Here is an 8,089-nt window from a genome sequence, read left to right on the forward strand (position 1 = left end):
GACATGGGGATTATTTTTTTTTTTGCTGCTCACGGATTATTTTGGCATTGTTTTTCTTCTATTAGCAACTTTTTTCTGATTTCTCTTAATTATAGTATTTTGGGCGTACTATACCTGTTTTATATCGTACATAGTACGCAGACGAAAATTATAGTACAAATACTATAATTATAGTACGGTTGGCAACACTGGCGCCGAGCAACATAGTATATTATTAGTCTATGGCACAGCAAAGTTGCCATCTTTTCAAAATGAAATTATAGTACAGATCCTCCAAAATTATAGTATTTTGGGAAAAAATATAGTACGCGTTGTCATCTGTTGAAAATGTATAGGTTTGTTGTTTCTCAGAAAAAAAATAACGGAGAATTTGAGAAACTCCAAGACCCTTTTTTATGGTGGTGTTGATACTTTTTAAAAATATGACTCAATTTAAGAATGAGTGTCGCTTATGCAATTCGGTCACAAAAATAGAATCAGAAAAAGGGGTCTAACAAAAAATTATAATAGCCGTACTGAGAAGTAAGAAGCAGATATTACGTTTCATATGTAGGTAAGTTTACACATAATATGTGTGTGATAGTTTATTTGTAAGTATATTATTACTTATATATTTTAATATCAAGTGATGAAGTTTTTTTTACTAATAGCTTAAATTATGGATCTCTGTGTCTAATGGCAGTGGCGAGGAGTGGAGGTAGGCTGTTGAGATGCAACATAAATAGTGCGCACTATAGGTACTTTTTGCCAGTCATAATTATTTGTTTTCATTGAACTAAGAATACAGGCAGATGGTGCTGTTAGTTTTTAAAATTCAATTAGGCCCTGCCTTCTCCGAACCATTATAGTTCAGGTGTGCTATGCGCGACCCGACGAAAATGGTGCACTCGTTTACAGTCGTATTTATTTATTTTCGTTGAATTAAGAATACATCCTATTAATACTTTGGACGCTGAAGACGCACCTGGCGCGTAATGACCAGGCGGCCGATCGATGTAATTAACGTGCATTTTAAAGGTGGTAATTAAAAAATCATTAGAAAGACAGCAGCTAATAGTCGAATATTTTTTTAGTATTATATCGCTTAGATCAGTAGGATTTAATTGAATTTTAAAATCTTAGTTAAACTTAGTAAACATTGCAATTTAGAGTTCAATGAAAACTTATGTTATGTTTGACTGACAAAATTTAGTATGCACTATGTATACCCGATATGCACAACCTACGTCCACCCTTCGTCACTGAAAAGAAGACGGATATAGTTTTGGCATTCTTATCGTCTACAGAAATATAGTTCGCCGATTTATTGACTCTAAACAAATTTCCTTATTACGCCAAGCCATAGAACTTTTACTATTTCTGAGTTCCATGCGCCAAGCTCTCATTCATAAGGGCTGCGCAAGAGTATGTGTGTCGTTGACATTAAATCGGGGTTCTAGGATCATAAGGGCGAAATTACAAAATGGCTGTTTTGAGTTAAATATTGCATTGTCTTGCTAGAACGCAGTTCTATTATATGTACAAAGATGAAACTCGTACGTATAGCGGTTTGCCAGACATTACTCGGCGTATCTACAAATCAATATGGAATTTTAGTTTCATATAGGCGAACACCTTTTTACGCCTGCGTGACTGACATTAATGCCGATTGATTAAGGACAGTTCGGCGTAAGCGGCGTTTCGTCTTTATGACACCGACATAAAGTTTAGTTTATGGAAATTTCGTAATTTTTAGTTTGGCGTAAGATGTCAATTTGACTTAAGTAAACACTTGCTATCGGTTCATATTTGCATATAAACAATGTTTTGAAGAGGTAATGATTGTGGAGATGTCGAAACAGAACCAACGTACAAGCATGCGAAGTAAGTAATTATTTATGTATATTTATTACAGTATTAAAAATTTTTTAGATATGCGAAATATACTTGTGTGGAATGATAACTCAATTTTATCAAAACTTATCCTCTTTTACCTTTCATTCATGGACAGCCTGCGGTTGACAGCGTTTGAAAGGTAATAGGGAACAAGCGTCGAAATATGAAAACTCAATTTCATCAAAACTTATCCTCTTTTACCTTTCATTCATGGACAGCCTGCGGTTGACAGCGTTTGAAAGGTAATAGGGAACAAGCGTCGAAATATGAAAACTCAATTTCATCAAAACTTAACCTCTTTTACCTTTCATTCATGGACAGCCTGCGGTTGACAGCGTTTGAAAGGTAATAGGGAACAAGCGTCGAAATATGAAAACTCAATTTCATCAAAACTTATCCTCTTTTACCTTTCATTCATGGACAGCCTGCGGTTGACAGCGTTTGAAAGGTAATAGGGAACAAGCGTCGAAATATGAAAACTCAATTTCATCAAAACTTATCCTCTTTTACCTTTCATTTATGGACAGCCTGCCATTGACAGCGTTTGAAAGGTAATAGGGAACAAGCGTCGAAATATGAAAACTCAATTTCATCAAAACTTATCCTCTTTTACCATTTTCATAGCAGTAAAGGAGAAATTGACAAAACAGTGATGGATTCGGCATTTGGAACTAACTGTCAAATTTATCGTATTTAGGAACCCAGTAGGTGTGACTTATCGGTCTTTGTTTCTCAACGCTAACGATGAGTGGTTGACAAGTATAGGGTAAATAAAAAACAATTATTATTTCAATAAATACAAAAATAATTTGTTAGAATGATTTCATTCATTGGTGATCTGGGAATTTTCGTCAGTAAAATAAAAATCGTATTTTTTTAAAATTTATTTATTATCATAAAACCTAATACATTAGAACGAATTGAACATAAGTTTTGTCTTCTCTTTATCAAATAGACAAATGATTAGTAAAATAAAATCAAAAAAATATAACATGGTTAGGTAACTTAAAAAGATTTTTTAGGTAAGTGATAGTAGAAAAAGATACACAAATGTAATTACCGTCTTCGCTCCTAAGCAGAGCATAGGAACCTCCACAGAGTGAAGGTTATATTAAGAGACCCTTTCTTTCGAGGAATGGTTGTTAGCCATTCGCCCAACCCATTAGGCCCTTGCACTGGATCAAGCATACCATGAAAAAACAACATGTACTTTTACACAATGTACCTATTATGTATAATTTTAGTTAAAATTCTTTTTATCTTGTAATTATTATGTATTGTACATGATTATTATAGGTTAACCGAAATAGCATTATTTACTTCAATGTTGTAAATAAATAATAATATTATATTTCTGGACTTTTGGTAAAAGAAGTACCTAATGTCGATGTCATGTTTTGAGTACAAGCGATTCTTTAATGCCTTTCAGACTTGTAAATTGATAATTTTAACAAGAATTATGTACTATTGATTTTTTTGTTGTTTTAATACAAGTAAATAATTTGGAAAAGACTAAAAAATAAAGGAATTTTTGAAAATCTCCCAAATATTATTCATGGGAGAAAAAATAGTTTTTATAAACTAATATTCTTCACTAGATACCTAGGTACTACCACAAAACGCCATATTTTCTCTAATAGGTAATAGTACCTACTTACCGGGCTGCTGGTTGCTTTACTAGAAAGATTATAGCGAAGTTTTTTTTTTTACAAATTCGATGTATTTTGTTATAAATGTCTTGTCCGCCACTTAGTTGAAGCATATTATGGACACCACTCGGCGCTTCCAAGAATCCCTGTCACTCATCAGTCTCCTTGCGTCATTCCAGCATTCCGTGGCTCCGCCGTATACACCGTGTACAGTATGGCCCCCACAAGGGAGGCTCTGGCAGGGCCCTAGCCTAGGGGCCCGGTGAGGCGAGTCCATCAGATAAGTGAGATAAACACACAAATCACAAAATTGCTTCCATAGTAAAAAAAAGTCGCCTGCGATTATGATTCAAATGGATGTATTAAAATATGCAAAAAACACTAAATATACACATTAATTTTACCGTATACACCATTTGGAAAACGCTATGTGGAGCGTCACACTGTATTTGTCCTTAGTGATAGGTAAGGGGCTCCCGCCAAAGATCCAAGCCTGGGGGCCCGGTTAAGGATGTGGGGGCCATAGCGTACAGTCCTACAAACTTATCTAAAGAATGGTCAAAAATTGAACTACGAACTACACTATGGACGCCATTTTGAAAACGTCATTCGAATGTCAGATTGTGTCCAGCTGCGAGTCTTGATTGGGTAGTTTTCGACGGCGGCTCCCCCATCCATTCTTTAGATAACTTTGTAGGTCTGTAGATGTTATTTGGTGCCCTTCCGTTGGGATATGGTGGCTTGTAAGAAACAGGTCAGTCAGGTTGAACTTCTCTTCAGGCGTCCGCAGTGGCCGAGCTAGGTCCAACGTCGCCTCTTCACTATCAGCGTGATGAGTTGGTCCGCTTGGAAGGAAAATATATTTTGACAATAGCAAAATGAATTAGGTATGTACCTAGGTACCTACTTACTTACCTAAATCATCATTTTTGATTTAAAATGAACTTATATTTTGAGAATACTGGATTTGTTAAGATAAAAGATTACCTATATAAAAATAATTAGGTACAAGATAAAAAAGAACTTTTTATATACAACGTTTTTAAATTCTGTTGAACCATATCAACTTGACTTGACTAGCTTAAACGATTTAAAAAAAATTGTAAGTACTTGACAATATGTCATAATGATTTCAATAGTAAGGCACGTATATATTAATAATTTAGTTGCTAGGACCCCAGAACCCTAGCAACCGATAATGGTGTCGAAATAACTTTTCATAAAAACAGAATTAACTGAAAATGAATTCAATTCTACTTAAAGGGCTAAAAGTATTAAAAGAATGCATTGGCATCGTGCTCTGATATATTCTAAAAGTTTCAAATGTCTAGCTAGTCGGGAAATTAGTTAAAAATCGATTGCAAGATTTGTACCGGACAAAGCATCACCGGACAAATAAGAATACAAGCTAAGAAAAACGTTGTAAAAACAACCGAACTGTTTATTTTAAAACACATTTAATAGGTATTAAACTATCACATAGGTACATATGGAAATTTAATAGTTTGTATGTTTTTTATGCACCGTTAAGCTAGTTTTATTTACACATGAAAAATAACATCCATTACATAGAACTCCATTTCATCAAAACTGTCGCTTATTCCTTTAAGCCTTTCATACGTCGACGGCTTGTGAAAGGCTATCGGGAATAACCGACAAAATACAAAATGTTCAAAAGTTAAGAATTTTGGAAAAAAATTCATTCTTAATCACCCAACGGTTCGATTCTTAAAATTTGCACTTTTATAAGGTCCTGAAGATTGTGTCTAAGTGGTGGTGTTGATACTTTTTAAAAATATGACTCAATTTAAGAATTAGTGTCGCTTATGCAATTCGGTCACAAAAATAGAATCAGAAAAAGGGGTCTAACTAAAAATTATAATAGCCGTACTGAGAAGTAAGAAGCAGATATTACGTTTCTTATGTAGGTAAGTTTACACATAATATGTGTGTGATAGTTTATTTGTAAGTATATTATTACTTATATATTTTAATATCAAGTGATGAAGTTTTTTTACTAATGGCTTAAATTATGGATCTCTGTGTCTAATGGCAGTGGCGAGGAGTGGAGGTAGGCTGTTGAGATGCAACATAAATAGTGCGCACTATAGGTACTTTTTGTCAGTCATAATTATTTGTTTTCATTGAACTAAGAATACAGGCAGATGGTGCTGTTAGTTTTTAAAATTCAATTAGGCCCTGCCTTCTCCAAACCAGTATAGTTCAGGTGTACTATGCGCGACCCGACGAAAATGGTGCACTCGTTTACAGTCGTATTTATTTATTTTCGTTGAATTAAGAATACATCCTATTAATACTTTGGACGCTGAAGACGCACCTGCCGCGTAATGACCAGGCGGCCGATCGATGTAATTAACGTGCATTTTAAAGGTGGTAATTAAAAAATCATTAGAAAGACAGCAGCTAATAGTCGAATATTTTTTTAGTATTATATCGCTTAGATCAGTAGGATTTAATTGAATTTTAAAATCTTAGTTAAACTTAGTAAACATTGCAATTTAGAGTTCAATGAAAACTTAATATGTTATGTTTGACTGACAAAATTTAGTATGCACTATCTATACCCGATATGCACAACCTACGTCCACCCTTCGTCACTGAAAAGAAGACGGATATATTTTTGGCATTCTTATCGTCTACAGAAATATAGTTCGCCGATTTATTGACTCTAAACAAATTTCCTTATTACGCCAAGCCATAGAACTTTTACTATTTCTGAGTTCCATGCGCCAAGCTCTAATTCATAAGGGCTGCGCAAGAGTATGTGTGTCGTTGACATTAAATCGGGGTTCTAGGATCATAAGGGCGAAATTACAAAATGGCTGTTTTGAGTTAAATATTGCATTGTCTTGCTAGAACGCAGTTCTATTATATGTACAAAGATGAAACTCGTACGTATAGCGGTTTGCCAGACATTACTCGGCGTATCTACAAATCAATATGGAATTTTAGTTTCATATAGGCGAACACCTTTTTACGCCTGTGTAACTGACATTAATGCCGATTGATTAAGGACAGTTCGGCGTAAGCGGCGTTTCGTCTTTATGACACCGACATAAAGTTTAGTTTATGGAAATTTCGTAATTTTTAGTTTGGCGTAAGATGTCAATTTGACTTAAGTAAACACTTGCTATCGGTTCATATTTGCATATAAACAATGTTTTGAAGAGGTAATGATGGTGGAGATGTCGAAACAGAACCAACGTACAAGCATGCGAAGTAAGTAATTATTTATGTATATTTATAACAGTATTAAAAAAATTTAGATATGCAAAATATACTTGTGTGGAATGATAACTCAATTTTATCAAAACTTATCCTCTTTTACCTTTCATTCATGGACAGCCTGCGGTTGACAGCGTTTGAAAGGTAATAGGGAACAAGCGTCAAAATATGAAAACTCAATTTTATCAAAACTTATCCTCTTTTACCTTTCATTCATGGACAGCCTGCGGTTGACAGCGTTTGAAAGGTAATAGGGAACAAGCGTCGAAATATGAAAACTCAATTTCATTAAAACTTATCCTCTTTTACCTTTCATTCATGGACAGCCTGCGGTTGACAGCGTTTGAAAGGTAATAGGGAACAAGCGTCGAAATATGAAAACTCAATTTCATTAAAACTTATCCTCTTTTACCTTTCATTCATGGACAGCCTGCGGTTGACAGCGTTTGAAAGGTAATAGGGAACAAGCGTCGAAATATGAAAACTCAATTTCATCAAAACTTATCCTCTTTTACCTTTCATTCATGGACAGCCTGCGGTTGACAGCGTTTGAAAGGTAATAGGGAACAAGCGTCAAAATATGAAAACTCAATTTCATCAAAACTTATCCTCTTTTACCTTTCATTCATAGACAGCCTGCGATTGACAGCGTTTGAAAGGTAATAGGGAACAAGCGTCGAAATATGAAAACTCAATTTCATCAAACTTATCCTCTTTTACCTTTCATTCATGGACAGCCTGCGGTTGACAGCGTTTGAAAGGTAATAGGGAACAAGCGTCGAAATATGAAAACTGAATTTCATCAAAACTTATCCTCTTTTACCTTTCATTCATGGACAGCCTGCGGTTGACAGCGTTTGAAAGGTAATAGGGAACAAGCGTCGAAATATGAAAACTCAATTTCATTAAAACTTATCCTCTTTTACCTTTCATTCATGGACAGCCTGCGTTTGACAGCGTTTGAAAGGTAATAGGGAACAAGCGTCGAAATATGAAAACTCAATTTTATCAAAACTTATCCTCTTTTACCTTTCATTCATGGACAGCCTGCGGTTGACAGCGTTTGAAAGGTAATAGGGAACAAGCGTCGAAATATGAAAACTCAATTTCATCAAAACTTATCCTCTTTTACCTTTCATTCATGGACAGCCTGCGGTTGACAGCGTTTGAAAGGTAATAGGGAACAAGCGTCGAAATATGAGAACTCAATTTCATCAAAACTTATCCTCTTTTACCTTTCATTCATGGACAGCCTGCGGTTGACAGCGTTTGAAAGGTAATAGGGAACAAGCGTCAAAATATGAAAACTCAATTTTATC

The sequence above is a fragment of the Rhyacophila brunnea genome, unplaced genomic scaffold (genome assembly GCF_057557595.1).
Source record: "Rhyacophila brunnea isolate RB1 unplaced genomic scaffold, BYU_Rbru_1.0 scaffold_14, whole genome shotgun sequence".
NCBI lineage: Eukaryota > Metazoa > Arthropoda > Insecta > Trichoptera > Rhyacophilidae > Rhyacophila > Rhyacophila brunnea.